Here is a 16,888-nt window from a genome sequence, read left to right on the forward strand (position 1 = left end):
GCTCTATTGAGAACACTTTCTGGGCAATAGCATGGAAGGCTCTAGAATACACAGTTTTGGGTTACACCCATACAGTGATGAACTGGTCCCAGCTGTTCTAACTAGGACACCAAGGAAGGTGCTGCTCTTGCTGGGCCAGCACAGCACCCTCCCCACACACCGAATCCATCACCCTGCTCTTGCCTGTCCAAGAAGGCACAAGGCAAGGCCACCCTTTGGCCCCTCCTCGGTGGCATCTGCAGAGAGCAGCACCTCCCTGACACCACACACGACCCTCTGCTGCTCTCCAATGAAACTTTAATAAGGACTATTTTCTCTCCATTATTGTGTGTAGAATGTTATGTCCTCATAAAAAAATTCCCGGTGCAAGATCCAGGTTCACACCAGTCACCCAATTTATATTATAAATTAGCTGTGCTAAAACACTGCAAAACTTTGGAACAGCTTGGAGAGTTTGGGGGCTGTTTCGAGAACTCTGCAACTTCCCACGAGCAGGAAATGTTTTCCAGGTCTGTGTTCTACCTTCCAAACATTGGAAAACATTGAAAAGGAGCACAGAATACAAGCATTGCAGGTAAAGTAAGGCAAGAAACATCCACAACTTGCTGAGCATGGCTGTGTTCAGATATATCTGGTAGTCTCTGTATAGCAATTTATGCTACAGCAGCCACTGCATAGAAACAGAATTTTGTATCCAATTTAAAAACATGAATGTTCTGTCCTTACCCTAGAGCTTAAAGACAATTTACAGAAGTAGGGCAGTATGAAGTATTGCCACAATAAACTATTGTTTTACTTCCCTTTTACAGCAAAAATTAGGGGAACACTGCAACTGTTGTCAAGCCTTAAAATATGTTTGCAATAAAATAGAAGCCATTGGCTTTCTTTAATTTCAATGGCTTTCTTCATTATTCAAAAGCCTCTTTAAATCTTTCATAGATTCAGATGTGATTTTTTAAAAAAAAGAAATACATAATCCTTCAGCAATTAATCTGAGTCTCTGGCTACTGAAAAAATGGACATTGATGGTCTCTCACAGAAGGAGAAAGCACTTTAATACTTCAAAACTTGTTTATTGGTTCCTCTGTGTTGGCAGGAGTGTGAATATATTATAAAATGTTTTTCTGGTAATATTCTTCTAGAATAAATGAAGACACGCCTTCTAATTAGTCACTGTGAATTAATTTGAAATCCATTCTAGTGGCTGGAGATTTACTTTTAATTGGACACAAATGATATGTTCATAGAAATTTACTATCTTTTTAATCACATGAAACTCAGTAAAGAGTGAGGATCCAGGACACAGCGAGTTAACAGAGACAAGAACAATTACTTTCATGGCTGTTTTCAGTGAATGAAAGGAATTAACTAAATTGAATAATGTGTTAATACAACAGGTTATCATCTTTTCCCCTCAACAAGAGAAGCACAGAGCAGCTCTAAAAAAATCCAAGTTAGACTGTTTTAATTAACATTAACAGCACTTCTCTACATGATTAGTCCCTCTGAAAGAAATGGAAATACCAGAGGATTAATGGAAAGGAATGAAACTGTCAAAATTCAAATCCTCAGACCCTTTGAGGAGGAGCACCCTGGATTTAGGAAGCCTGGGTTTGCTGGCTTGGGCACACCACGGACACCAGATGATGGAGGTGGAAAGAAATTTCTCTAGTTGGCATAAAAATCAGTGAATGCAGCTACACATTCATCTGCTGCTTTTTGGACCATGATAAGGAAGGGACAGAAAGTATTTTCAATCTGTGTAAACTAAAATAATGGAGAGATTTAGGAGTCTGAAAGTGGATTTAGTTAGAACAAGCCTGTAACTCTTCCAGCTTTCATCAGTCACTCTGCAGAGTGAAGGAGAGAGATGTCTCTTCATGGTCTGCAAACCCTCAGCTAAATGGTGTTTAGACAAACAGGTAATTCAAGTCTACCTGCTGACAAGCACAATTTTAAAGTGATCCAGATGTGGGATGGTTGTTGATGTCTTTGTGTGAAGCACTTGAAGGAATAACTTTTTTAAACAGATGGAGTAGGGAAAAAAAAAAAAGTAAAGAAAAATAATAAAAAAACCCCAGAATGGGAGTTGACAGATATTTGGATTTTAGTACAGCATTTGACACTGTCTCATGAAATCTTAATTGAAAAATTAATTCAAGTCTGCTTGGCTGGAGACAATGGTGTGTGGATTGAATATTGGCTAAAAGACAAATGAAAAAAATTATGACAAACAGCTGTGAAACAAGATGGTTGGAAATGTCCAGTGGGGTAACACACACTGATTGTTAGTCTGGGTTTACTTCATATCTTCATTAATGATTTAGAAAAAGGACATAATTGAGATCTTAATTAAACACACAGATTATGCTCATTCTAGAAGATTTGAAATGTCAATAAGGAGAGTGAAATAAAAAGGTTCTGAGAGGAAGCATGGGTGCACATTGGCCAAAACAGATTCAGCAAGGGAGGAAAATTATTTTACTGCAAACACAAAGCCAACAGAAAGCACAGAACCAATCAGAAGATGAACCAGCAATTTAGGAAATGGAATAGTAGTAATAGAGAAGAGAGTTGGAGGATGTCACAAGAAGCATAAAAAGTAAAATGCAAGTTTAAGATCCAGCACCGTTTGCATCCACTGGAAGCTCAGCCAGGGACTTCAAAGGATTTTGGCCATGGATGGCAGTCACAGAGCAGGGATTATCTGCAACCTTGCTCTGGCCATTGCAGGCAACTCTGAGAAATGCTCTCCCAGAAAGATGTTGCATTGGAAGGGAATCAGAGAAGAGACAGAATAAAAAATTAAGGGGTTTTGTGAGAACTGAAGTGGGAAGAAAAATGAAGAGAATTAAGCAGTTATAATTTGGCCAAATAGGGAATAAGCAGGAACACAATAACAGCTTTCAAGTGTCTGAGGACATAAGCCTGTAGAAAGGATAATAATTATTCACTCTGTTATATGACAGTAGAATTTTAACAGGTGAAGGGAATATATTATAAGGGATGAAAGACATTTGATGTAAATATCAAGAAATGCAGCACATTAAACTGTTGAATAATAGAAGAGATGGAAGTCCTATGGTCTGGGATTTCTAAAAATCAGATTGAATGCCAGCTATTGAAATGCAGAGAGTAATCTTTCCTATTCCCTAGGATGCCATGAAATACATCTGCCTTAAAAAGATTCCTGTCTCCTCCCAGCCCCTTCCTGTGCAAGTTCCATATGTTTTAAAGCCTGCACCAGGAGATGCAGAAATAGCAGAGGATAAATTGTTCTTAATAATGAATAAACACTCTTCCTATCTTTTGATTGTGTAATCTTCTCCCTGCTTCCACCCCTCCCTGATTAAGATTACAGTCTTTTCTCAAATGTAGTATTCAAGTCATTATCTTCAAACTGTTTTGCTCCACTCAGAGGCAAAAAAAGGCTTTACTGGGATGGGAAATGAGGGTATTTGTAGCAGTAACCCAAAGATTTGTTGGCAGAGGACATTTTTTACCATGATTTGTCTGAGACTGGTTGTTTTTTTCTGCTAGAAACGCTGCCTACAGGTGGTGTAAGACTCTTTTTCAGGAGGTTTCCTCTCTGGCCACATTATTTTCTTAAGTCTTTAGATTTTAAAATTATTGACAACATTAAAGGCCATTAGTAAATTTGTTTATTTGCATGTGCCCACTCATTTGCACAGCAAAGAGCTTGACTAAGAAATATTAAGCAAAGAGAAAAATGTAAAAAGCTGACTTCTATGCCATAACACAGCTCGTGACAGGGGAGGGAGCTATTTCTATTTAGCAATTCCTGCCTTTTTTCCACCCTCTGTATTTTAGTTCCCAAACGTAGGAAGCAAAGACAAATTTCAGAGGATAAATAAAGAAGTTGTTTTTTTATTTTTTTTCCTTTCAATATGAAAAAGGCAATTTAAAATACAGCTAAATATTGGTAAACTTAGGAAATGCCAGCTCTTACTTGGCATAAATGATCACAGGTTTATTCATTTTGATTTCAGCATGACTATTTACACTAGAGGAGGATCTATACCACTTCTATTTCAGTAGGTGTTAAAGTACAGGACTTCACTCACTCTAGTACTAGTTTTAATGATCAATGGTACACTTGGGCAACATTAAACCACTGCTTTTGGACTTTTCACACTACTACAATCTATGTTAAAACACATTGAAAAATAGTTTCTGGCCATTTCTGATTTGATACTAATGTACAATGAAATATGGATTAAAGAACGACTGGGGAAGGTTTGCCATGTCCAAGTGTAAATCACATATATTTTACTGTAGACAAACACGCTTTGTACATCTGCAATGTCACATATTTATGCTTAGAAAATCAACATATCCTGCACTGCAGAAACAAGGATCTTAGATAAGAAGCTGAATATAAAGTGTTAGCAAAGTGCTGCAAGAAAGAGCAAGGACAGGAAGAAGAAGAAGCAGGGAAGAGGTGGCATCTTGTCCATGGAGACCATTATTGGAATGGTCTGTTTAATTCTGCAGCCTAATTTCCAAACTGACAATGAAAATAAGAAATATTCAGAAAATGAAAAGTAGGATGTCTGGAAAAGATATTTTATAGAGAGTGAATTATAAAACTGAATATATATGGTTTATCTGAGTATGGTGTAGGAGATGACTTTCTTGAGGTCAAGGAAGCAGTGATGTGAAAAATCATGCAATAATAAGTTATTAAAACCAGTAACTCTTCTGATCCTTACACAGACTGTGACAGCATCAGTGACAGCACTGGAGCCTTGCTATTATGTGAGTCAGAATAAGTTCATAGTGGGGGGTTTCTGTGCTGGTACTTTATCCCCAGGTAAATTCAATCTGTGCTCTGATTTGCACTTGCCTGAAAAGACGTTCAAAATCAGCCCCAAATTCAATCTTGGATATATGTACAAATTATAAATACCTGGAATGGAACAGATTAAGACTGGTTAAAATAAAGAATTAGCTCAAAATTAAAGGGAAAACAATATATAAACCGTAGCCTGTAAAATGTCCTGACATCCTTGAAAACTGAGATTCTGTATTTCTGCACACTCATATTATGAACTTAAAAGCATGAATATGTTTTATTCCTTGCCAGGTTTGTTCTTCTACTTGGAAAACATTTATTCTGCTTCTTGTTTACACTGAATTTAGAATTAATGTGACTGTTCTGGTTGAGCAAAAGCAACCTTGACTTGTATTAGGCATCATTTTATCATGCCAAGGTATCTTGTGTAAAAACGTAACGTGAACACAGTTCTCAGAATTAGGCTAGTTAATAATTACCATATAAACAGGTCAAGGATCAAAAGAGACAGTAAATTCTTGTGAAGTGTGGTTAGATTATATTTCCAAATTACAATACTGAAAGCCAGAGCTGTCTTAATGTGTATAGAATAAATCTAACACCCAGGGGTGAAATATCATGGCCTCAGTGAACGTTTTTCACAGACAAATAATCAAAATAATCATGCCAGCAGTTCATTTGGGTAAAATAATACACTGTTGGCATTAGTGAAATATATCCTACGTACAATAATATTTACCAAAAACTTACATAAACCAAGCCATGTTTTCTTTAATACTGTAGAAATAAACAGAAACCCCAACTGAGAGACTCCAGTCCCGTTTCCTGATGAGTTTCTCGACCTAAAAACCATTTCCCTGGTCCAACTGTCAGCAAGACACCACTGAAAACTGAACGTGCATCTGTAATTTAACATCTTAAATACACATACCTTCAATAAAACCTCTTGAGTGGGTTTGTTGGTGCTGAACAGGATCATTCTGGAGCAGGGAATGTGATGTGTGGGCACAGGCAGAGGATGAGCACAGAAACTGCCCCAGGTGTGATGGGGGAAAGACCTGCCTGCTGGAATCAGGGTGTGTGAGGGGTCCCAGGACAACAGGTACCAACAAAGGTCTGGCAGCACAGATTTAAAGCTGGAAAACCAGCTGGTGGCACCTGGAAAACCCAGCCAGGTCCCAGCACTCCCCTCCTTCAAAAGGCTCAAGGTCTGTGTCACCCACACCACCTGTTCCCATCCCCGTTTCTGGTGTTACCATTATCAGCTGTTACCAGTTAATTATTACCATTGGCTTAACAAGCTAATCATGGCCTGGCTGTGCCACCTGTTTGTGCTTCACCACTGGATGAATCACAAAATCACAGAATCAGACTGGTTTAGGTTGGAATGGACCTTAAACTCATCTCGTTCCACCCCCTGCCATGGGCAGGGACACCTTCCACTAGCCCAGGTTTCTCCAAGCCTGACCTTGGACACTTCCTGAGTGGCTCCACTCCCTCTGCAGCTTAGGGCATGGTCACCTTTGATCCTTTCAAAATGTTTCACGTTTCATTACATGGAATCAAGAGCATAATAACACCAGACTGAAGTTGGGGGTGATCATGGAAGCAGCTGGAGTCATGCAAATGTTATTTCCAGCTGAACTTGCTTGTGTTGTTTTAGTTGGCCAAAACTCAGGATATAAATGGCTCAGGCTCAAGAGTTTGTAATGTAAATGGCAAATATATGTAGGACTAAAATACAGTCAAGTGACAATGTGAGAGTGACAACCTTGCAGATTTGCTGAGGACTGAACAATGGAGTTTCTTCAACTTGAATTATTTTTCAGATGTTTTCCTTCTGCAGAAAATTTGGGGTTTTATATTCAGTCAAAATATTCACCGAAAACACTTCTATAAAACTACAAACCAAACCAACCACTCAACCAAAAAGCCACAAAAAAACAGTTTTATTTTTCTTCAAAAAGTTCGAAGTGGAAAAGAAAGTAGTTCAATGCTCCACCACGGACCTGACCAGAACACAGCCCTTTCTCACTGATGTCCCACCACTCATCCAGCCAAGCAATACCATGAAAACTGAATAACTGAGTTGGGTGTCTCCCTCTGTTATATTAGATTTTAATGCTTCTTTATTTCTAATAAAAGCAACCTGGAATCTAAATTCCACTCAAATGGCAAATCCATCCTGTGAGTCAAAACTGCAAACAATTACAGAAAACAATTAAATCTGCATGTGCTTCTTTTGGAGCTTGGAAGGAATTGAAAAACAAATAAAAAAACTCGGGTCCTACCAGTCACTATAAAAACATGCAATAACTGGGAAAGGTCTCAGCAAAGCAGGAACAGCACAGATGAGTAAACACAGCTGAGCAGAAATGTGTGGTTCATTCAGTTGTTTGCCAAAGCGCCCTTACTTCAGTACTTTATTTACAGAGAAAAAATAGCCCATCCTTGGAGTCATGTGCTGTTCCTGGCTCCCCAACCTCCCGCTTATCTCGGGGGTTAACCAGCATTTGGGGGTATAAATAGTTTGGCTACTTTGGTAGCCGGCTCTTGGTTCTTTTATTCGACGGGAGAAGCAGCCAGACGGGAAAAATCAGCTTTCAAGGTTGGTCCTTTCTGCTTCCTTTTCAGAGACAGGAGTGTTAAGAGCGGGAGAGGTGGCAGCGCTGATGAGATCAGACAGGCGGGTCGGAGTAAACAAACGAAGAGCTGCTGCTTTCCCCCTCATTTCTGTGTTAATTTGATGCCACCTCCGCGGGTCTGACATTTCGGCGGGCGGAGGGTGCGAGCAGCACCAGCTGGAGCTGTGACAGCTCCTCGTCCAGGGCTCTGGGTGCTCCCCTGTCCTTTATCCTGAACTCTGGACAGGCCCCTCGGAGGATGCTGGTCCTGCAGGCTTTGCCTCTGGCACTGGCCCAGAAGAGCTGGAGGGTGTTCCGAGCTCCAGCCAGCCATGAGAATCTGGGAAAATGAACTGAACTGCCCCCCGAGCCCTGGGCAGGCTGCTAGACATGCCCGGCCCTGGGCTTTGAGCTGCTCACACAGCATGGACTAAAGGTGTTAAGCAGGAAATCGGGGTGTGTGTGTTTCCTCTATTTTGGGATCTCCAAACTAGAATGAACTGATTGCTGATGGCTAAAAATATCATGTCGTTGGTCCTTTCTACGCTCTTTATTGTTGAAAATGCAAAAAATAGAAAGGAATCCTAAATCATGGAAAGGAACAGAAGGTCAGAAGGACTCTAAGGATCATCATTTCCAACCCCTTGCCATGAGCAGGGATGGCACCCACCAGATCAGGTTGCTCAGGGCCCCATATGCTCTTATATATATTGTAATACTTTACTATTATATTTTACTACTAAAAAATCTCTTCTTAGACCACAAAAGGGACATATAGACACCTCTGTGCCCCACTGGGGGACACCGAGAGGCTCTACAACATGTACAGACATATGGAAAAGCAAGGGGATGGTTTTCACCCAGGTGGGGTCACCCCCGTGCAAAGGGGACTGGTGTAGGAACTACCAGAGCTGCAGAGGAGCAAAACACATCCTCTAAATCTAAACATTTAAAAAAAAAATCTAAAATGGGTGCAAAAAAAAAATCAATGTCAGCCTTTGCAGAAAATATTGGATGTAGAATTAGCATTAGGTGGTGTAAAGTGAATGAGGTAAAATGAGGCATCAGAGTGGAAGGAAACTGCGTGAATTCTTTTCTCTTTAAAGTGCTAGCGGGACATGAAGGTGGAATTAAAATGTTTTAAATGTCAGCTGCTTGCATCTCCCAGATCCCACTGGGAGTTTCCCAACCATCAAAACTCCAGCCATAATAAATGCACTCACACTTGTGCTGCAGTTTTGCAGCTCTTCCTCTCTGGCTGATCACGCTGGTTATAAACAGAACCCACGGGCCACACACTTCTGAGCTCATTCCCTGCTCCTCCACTGGCACAGAAGGGGTGGCAGAAAGGTGGATGCTTCAAACCTTTCTTTGTGCTGCAGTCGTGAGATCAGCAAAGCTCAGACTCTGAGATTTAGCAGCACTCCATGGTGCCTTCCCTGCGTGCTCTTTGCTTATGCTGGGAGGGTTCTGAGCTTTCAGGGCTGGGGAAGCTCCTCAGAGGTTGTTTGCAGCTAATCCTTGGTCACAGCTCAACAAGGCACTGCTGATATCCCAGAGCTTTCACAGTTAAAAATTCCAGCCATAATGTAAGGTGCCTGATTGCTCAGAGACAAGCTCTGAGTGATTATTCCTTCTTCTCCAGCTTCCTCAGGACACAGGAGTTGTGCTCAGCTTTTCCCTTCTCCTTTCCCTTTTGTCTCCCAGCTGGCCCCAAGGGCTCCTGCAGCAGCCAGGGGTGGCCTGTGGCACAATTAAGTTAATTATTAGCTGCCATAGCCCTGGGGTCGATGCTGCTGGTAACTTCTGATTAACACGTGTGATGCTGCAGTAGTGCTCAGTTAAATCTTTGCATTCTCCCTCCTGGGATTGATCTCATTTTATAGATTTGTCAGCATTTGTGCTCAGGTTTTTGGACCCTGGAGAAGTCAGGCTGCTCTGTCAGGATCCCAGAGCTCCTCATCTTCTCCACCTTGGCATAAACCTCTCTGCATTTTTCCATAGCCAGCACACTTTCAGTGAGCAACAGCAGTAAATCATTGCATTTCTAAGAATCCTTAAAAATGAAGTTCCCAGGCTTTCCCAGCTCTAAAACCCTTAGAAAGGCTTTTCTTCCCTTTCTACACCTGGTTTTCTCTGGCAGGAGTATGACTGTTACACAGCAATTTTCTTTCCATGTTTTTAAAGTGGTTGATTTTAATTTGGATGTATTTTCCCCCGAAAATCCTTTCAGCCAATATGGAATTACATAAAGCAGCTTTCTGGAGAGAAAATACAGCTGGAGAAGTTTCCACTGAGAGGTGTGTGTGTATTGGGGCGTGTGGGTGCGTGGTCTGCACAGGGAAAACAGTTGCCTCCTGCCTGGAACCAAATCAGTTCTCTCAGTACCTGGCAGAGGGGAATATTGGTGCAAAGCTGCAGAGAAAAGAAGGAATCTGAGAGAAATGTGGAAAAGAAGAGTCTGGATACCCAGCTCCTCCTGTCTCAGTGCCATGCAAAGAGCCTGCATTAGCAGACCATTTAGTGATGGGACAAATTCGGTCTCAATATTCACTCCAGGACATCCCAGCCCTGCTTTCCACCACTTGCCCTGCTTTTATTTCCTTTGCTTCTTTATCCCTGTTCCCAGAGTTTCTCTGATTCAAGAAATGGTCTTCCCTCATTTCTCTTACCCAAAACAAAGCTGTAAAGTAGATGGGGTGGATGAGGCCAGAACAGCTCCAGGGGTCCTGTACACCAAATGAGGAAGGTACAAGGACTGACTCTTGGGACCTTCATTTCTGTGCAGAATAACTACTTTTCAAAAAGTATTTCTTTTTTTAAGTCTTGGCACTATCACTTTTGATGGCCTGCACTGACCTCTAAGAAATAAAAAGAAATAATGATATATTTATATATTTCTGATCCTTCCACATCAAGAGTGATGCTCTCAAATAGGGACAGGGTGCACAAGGTTCACTTGGATGATGGAAGGAAAGTAAATTTTTTGTTATCACCAAAAACCCTGATAGACTGAAACAGATTGACTTGGCTTAGAAATATGGTACAGCTAATAAAGATGTTTCCTTCTTATAAATCTAACCATAAAGAACCATCCAGGAAGAGAGAATATAAGAAGAAATTATAAAATTCATAATGAAATTTTATTATACATTTATCTGGAAAGGGAAGTAAGGTTTCTAATCACCAGTGACTGAGATTTTCAAAGGTTTTACATTCGGAGCAAAGTGGGCGAGAAACTACAAGATTATGCTTAATCAAGTAATGTGTGAAATAATATATGATGATTTTTTTATAACAGTGGAGATCTGGGCATGACACAGTAAGTCTTAAGGAATTGTGCTGTGAAAAAACCCCAATTCTGATTTTTGTTAACAACATGTTCAGAAGGAAAAAAATGGGCAGAAGTTACCAGTCTGCTCCAGCAAACAGATGTTTTGGGGTTTATTATGGTTAGTGGGCCTCTCTAACTTAATTAAACTCTATTCTTATCAGCTAAGTAACACTGAGGCATATAAGGAAAGGGAGATGCTACATTTTTAACAAAATAAACAAGTAAACTCAGCTTTACCATAATCTTTCTATCTGAGAACAAGAGAAAGGAAAAGGAAAATATGGAAAATCCATATTTAAAAAAAAATTATAGTTATTCTTACCAATACCAATAAAATCAGGGATACTCCCTGAATTCCTTTCAAGGGGGAAATCCACTGTTGATTTCCATCAGAAGAGGGACCATCAAGATTTCCCAGCTGCTAATCTGAATCCATTAATGTCTGTATTGGCAGATTCACGAATCTTCATCTGGATGAAACTTCCTTTACTATTTTTTCCAGATAGCTGCATTTACTGGAAAATGAGCTGTGTGTGTATATATATAAATATAAATATAAATATATATATATATATATTTTCACTATTTGATATATATATTTTTTATTATGAGCTGTATAAATATATATATCATTACTTCCATGCTGAACATCTGCATACATGCACTTAAACCTTTAAGGTTTTACTTTGTATTTAAAGACTCCTTTTGATGCTTCATGCCATTCATTCAGATATAACAGCAATGTGTTCCAGAGCAGCAGCATGGCTCCCACATATTTTATTTTTTTTAATATATTCAAGGGGAAAATGTGTTTTATCTGCCTTGCAGAGCTTCAGACTTGTGGAATGTTGAAAAGAAAGATTGTCTTTGTTCTGATTTATGGGCAACCAAGGGGAGATCCCCCCCTTGGGATGTTTTTGCTGAAGTGGAACCACTTGGAGATTGAGCTTCCTCCCTGGGTGCCCTGATAGTCTGGTGGGTGCTATTCCAATCTGAGCTGAAGCACAAGTATTTATTGCAAGAGAGGAGTGCAGAATATTTGCTGAGTAAGCCAAGACTTTTTGCATTATGCCAGGGATTTAAAGGGACAAAAAAAAAAAATCAGTCCCAACAGCAAGTCTCGGGGCACTCCATATTAACCTCTCTGTATGGCAAGAATTAAATCTTTTTTCTTCTCCTTTGTTTTCTCTATCTCATAAATAGCTTTTAACCCATGGCAGAAATTTACCTTTTAACACTGTAGTTTTCAAATTTCTATAATAGGCTTTGGTGATGGATTGGGTCATAAGCCTTCTAAAACGATCACTGAATGATCTTCTTAGGTTGGTTTTTATTCTGAGAACCTTTCTGCTCACACTCAACAGATCTGTGGGGCAACATTTTTAACCATTCCAAAAGGGGAGGGGGGAGGATTTCCCCCTCTCTCACCACTTTGTAAATGTTCTGGGGTTTAATATTCACATTTATCAGTGTTTATAACACTGGACTAGACACAGCAGGAGTTGCTTGTCGATAATTTGGACAGGAGGAAATCTGGAAATGTCCAACATATAATTATCCTCTTCCTGAAAGGACAGATTCACTTCTAAATAGATGGACAGAAACAGGCTATAAAGTGCTACTGTTCAGTAGCTAAAAATCTGGTGGTATCCTCTGGGAGACTATTTTAGGAGAGGGAGCAACTGTGCAGCCTGTAATGTGCCACTGCAGTGTGATCCACAAGCCAGGACGGTCCCAGCTCCCCACTGGGAGCTGAATAACCTGAGTTGTGTTTCTTGTGTTACAACAATCCCTGATCCGGTGTATTCCCACTGAGGTGCATGAAAGAAAAGGAGCCTTTCCCCTTCTTCTTTTTAATCTGAGCTAAAAGGTTTTTTTCTTGGAGTACTTTGAGGGAAGGCAGAGGACGGTATGTGTTGCATCAATTGAGGAGGAAAGGAAAAACAGCCTGGAAAAGCTCCCCAGAGCCAAGGAAAAAGCTGAAGGGTAGTTGAGGAAGAATCCTAAAATGTTTGGGAATATTAAGAAGAGAATAAATAGTCAAATGCTTAGTGATTTGGATGTTAAAATTCAACTAAATCCTTTCTAAAAGTGACTCTCAGTTATTTCACGTAGGTTTAAAGATTTGGGATCCTGGTTTAGTTTTGTGTTGTGGGACAGTCTTATCTCTTGTGTCACAAGCCCATAAAACTGGTTTTATGGAATTACCTAGTTTTATGAGGGAAATTATCAGGACCCAACCTTGAATCTTAACCAGGTTTGCTTTTCCCTTTATCTCACGTGTAGCTCCCAGGGGGTGGGTTCAAAGCAAACTGGAAGGAACCATTTTTCACGACTCATGTCCCAGTGCAGTGGATTTTGCCACCAGATGTTCTGGACGCTGAATGTTTCCAAGGTTGCAAAAAGTGCTTGGTTGAATTCAAGGAAGAAAAACTGGGTGGCAACAGGAGGCAAAAAACTCTTACTGAGACTCCATTTTTTGCTGGCTGGAAAGTTTTACTTGCATCAGTTTATGTTTTGTCTGCTCTTCTACTTTACTTTTGCAAAGTTCCCTGGTTTTGGACAGAGTCCAGAGAAGGCCACAGAGATGAGTAGAGGGATGAAGCACCTCTGCTGTGAGGAAAGGCTGAGAGATTGTTGGGATTGTTCAGCCTGGAGAAGAGAAGGCTCTGAGGAGACCTTATTGTGGCTTTTAAGTTCCAGAAGGGAGATGATAAGGCTGGAGAGGGAACTTTTACAAGGGCCTGGAGGGACAGAACAAGGGGAAATGGCTTCAAACTGAAAGAGGGGAGGTTTAGATTAAATATTGGGAAGAATTTTTTCCCTGTGAGGGTGGGGAGGCCCTGGCACAGGTTGCCCAGAGAAGCTGTGGCTGCCCCACCCCTGGAAGTGTCCAAGGCCAGGTTGGACTGGGCTTGGAGCAATGTGGGCTGGTGGAAGGTGTCCCTGCCCATTGCAGGGCTTGGAACTGAATGACCTTTAAGGTCCCTTCCAACTCAAACCATTCTGTCATTCTATGATTTGTTGATTTACCTTTGCTCAGACTCTGCATGACCATTCTTGCACATTCTTCATTTAATTAAAAATGTTAATACTTCCCTGCAGTTACCATATCCCTGCAGTTAACATATCTCTGCAGTTAACACATACAAAGTGTCTCTTTAGTCATGTGGAAAAGCAATCCTGAATCACACCACTGTCTGAGGTGACCAGTCTTGTAGAAAAAAAAATCTTCTCTGTTTAGTTGTGATTTACTTAAAAACTATGTAACGGGGAACCTGGAAAGATTAAATCTGTTCAGAAGTTAGCAAGGAAAATAAATATTCAGGTATAAACTATCAAAAAGGGTAATCTGAAAAATATTCTGAATAAATTATGGATGAGGTCAGCATGGTAGAAGCATTCATAAGATTCAAAGGGTTAGTGCAGTGCATTGAGGTTCCGACTGCAAAGGGACACCATGTCCAACATCTTCATTAATCCCTACATATCCAAGGCATCCTCAGAGATCTCTCCTAGGCACACTCTTGATTTTTGAGATAATGTAGAGTTTTGAAAGACTGAAATGGTCTATGGAAGGGGTAGAAATGCAGTAGTGAAAATTAGGTGCAGCTATGAAATTAATGGAAGCTTCGTTGGAAATTGTGTGTAACACCAGGGTCAGCTGTGCAGTGTTTGCATCCCAAGCCTGTGCTGCTGATGAGCCTTTTTTTAATTATTATTTTAAATTATTTTATTTTTATTATTTTATTTTTGTTATTTTAATAATTTTACTTCTACTGCTTATTTTAATTTTTTTTTTGTACCTGAATTTCAGCAAACGCCGCTAGTGGTTTTCGAAGTGAGACAAAGTCCTGTGAAAAATACTGAGCTGTAAAATCAGAAGCAAAATGAGTCTGAGGGGCTTGCTTTCCTTCTGGTTTTCTAGGATTTCAGATGAATAGCAGCCATGAGATGAGCCAGCTCTGTGGTGATGAATATTGCTTAAGGGCAACAGCACAACCTGGTGGTTTATGGTTATTCTAATGCATCAGATCAGGTATCTGCACAGAAAACACAGAAATATCCCTTCCCCACAAACCTGCTCAGAACTGCAGCTGGCTTTCGTTAGTTCATTCCTAAGATACTATTTTACCTGAGGTTTTCAGAATAAATAGAAAAAACCAGACTGTCAGGGCACTGCAAAAAGATAAAGTAGCAGATCCTTCCCAACATCACTGACTGTGAAACCTCGAGGTGCAGTTCGTGCTGGATGTGTCTGAATTTTTATTCCAAGGTAATAGCTAGAGGTGTATAACTAAAAAGAAAAGCTTGCAATATGCAGCATGCAAAATTTTGGAAAAATAGACAAAAGGAAAGTGTGTGTAGAAAAAAATGCAAGTTTGTCTTGCTTTTTCTATTATATCGAAGCCAAGCAAAGTATAAAATGCATTTACACAGAAGGAATATTCAGACACCAATAATAACATTTATTTTCTTTCCTCTGTGTCTTCAGGGCAAGTGACATTGGTCAGAGTGTATCTTCTGATGTGGCAGTGAAGTGAAACGGGTGGCAAATGTGCTCAGACAGAATTTCCAAATAAAATTAATTACATTTTGTGTTTTACTGGGTTCTGAAGAACAGGCTGTTATTACTGGCAGAGCAGCTGGCACTGCTGTGGGTGCTGAACTAAATATCTTGCAAACTACATATTCAGGTCATTTATTGATCATGTAGAAGGGGACAAAAGCCATTAACTGTAACTAGAAAGGGGCTCCAGTCCAGTGCTGGGGCTGTTATTGAGATTGTGAGAGGCTTTTTCATAGAATCACACAATTATAGAATGGTTTGGGTTGGAAGGGACTTTAAATCTCATCTTGTTCCAAACTCCTGCCATGGGCAGGGACACCTTCCATACACCAGGTTGCTCAGAGCCCCATCCAGCCTGGCCTTCACCATCTCCAGGGACTGGGAATCCACAACCCTTCTGAGTTATTTATCTTCAGGCTGTGTCCAAAACACAGACTGCTCAGTCCTGCTTGGCTTGATAGAAAGAACCTTTGATTTCACCTGGGTGGGTTTGGACCTGAGAGCAAAGGGATTTTAAAAGACACCTTCGGAAACACTGACGGATTAAAGTGCTCTGGGGCAAAAGTAGCATTATATCTATGCAGCGAATATTCCTACAGGATTTTCCCCACAAAGAAATGATGAGGTGTCTCTTTGCTTCATCTTTGTCCCTTAGCCCAGTTCATGGCTGAAGAATGACTCACAGTCCTGGTCCAAGAAAGCACTGAGTCCATCTGGAAGTGTGATTAATGCATTTAAACTCACTCAAGTTTTATTTGTTTATGGTGATCAAATATATAAAGTGTGTTGAAATTTATGAAGATGATTATTATTCTGCTTCGGTTTATTACAGAGGAAACACATTATTACATAAATAGGACAAAATACTCTGAAGCCCAGTGATGACACTTCTGAAAAATTGTACAAAGACCTTTGGAAAAGTGTAGAATAGAAAAAAAAAAAAAAAGATAAATAAGAGAAAGAATTGTTTTCTTGAGTGCCAAATTAGAGGACAAAATCATCAAAGACCAAATGCTGTTGTCCACAACTTTTCCCTATAGCCCACTAAAGCACAGGGAGGTGTTGTGGTTCCTGCATCCCACTAGAGCAGGTATGGGAATCATGCTGAGTTCTGCCACAGGTATCCACAGCTATGGACAGCAAACAAATCTGAGATGAAATGCCTTTGTGCCAGCTTCCCACACATCCTGCTTCAGGGTGGAGGAACTCCAGATTATTTTCCAGCTGCTGAAAAGGTTTGGTGAGCACGGTGATGTCAAGTCTATCTGCTTGATGTGCTTTGATCACTCTCTAATTATATCCCATCAGCTGAGACACTGATTTGTGCTTTGCTCCCGAAGCAGAGACAGTTTTGATTGCTGGATGGAGCATCTCAGATCAGCTGGATTGAGCTGATATGTCTCCATCAGCCCCTCCTGCCACAACTGGGGCAGCACAGAATCTTCTGGGAGGGTCAGTCCTCCACTCTGCTTCCTCTGGTCTTTGCCAAAGTTAAGCCATACTTTCACCTTAGCAGAAAGAATTTGTTGGAAGTAATTTACTAT

The 16,888-nt window shown here is 40.4% G+C and overlaps 1 protein-coding gene and 1 long non-coding RNA gene across 2 annotated transcripts in view; one reads left to right on the forward strand and one right to left on the reverse strand.

Annotated features, from left to right (window-relative positions):
- LOC108506509 overlaps positions 1-6,013 on the reverse strand; it is a 51,419-nt gene extending 45,406 nt beyond the window's left edge. Inside the window, exon 1 of the long non-coding RNA XR_001877787.1 lies at positions 5,748-6,013. This is a non-coding gene — a long non-coding RNA (uncharacterized LOC108506509). The remainder of the gene's footprint in view (positions 1-5,747) is intronic.
- Positions 6,014-7,160: 1,147 nt separating this feature from the next.
- The window catches only part of BCHE (butyrylcholinesterase), a 50,620-nt gene continuing 40,892 nt past the window's right edge, over positions 7,161-16,888 (forward strand). The window contains exon 1 of the mRNA XM_017833602.1: positions 7,161-7,424. The gene's annotated coding sequence lies outside the window, so the exon portion shown is untranslated. The remainder of the gene's footprint in view (positions 7,425-16,888) is intronic.

This window comes from Lepidothrix coronata, unplaced genomic scaffold (assembly GCF_001604755.1).
Source record: "Lepidothrix coronata isolate B3197 unplaced genomic scaffold, Lepidothrix_coronata-1.0 Scaffold218, whole genome shotgun sequence".
Lineage (NCBI taxonomy): Eukaryota > Metazoa > Chordata > Aves > Passeriformes > Pipridae > Lepidothrix > Lepidothrix coronata.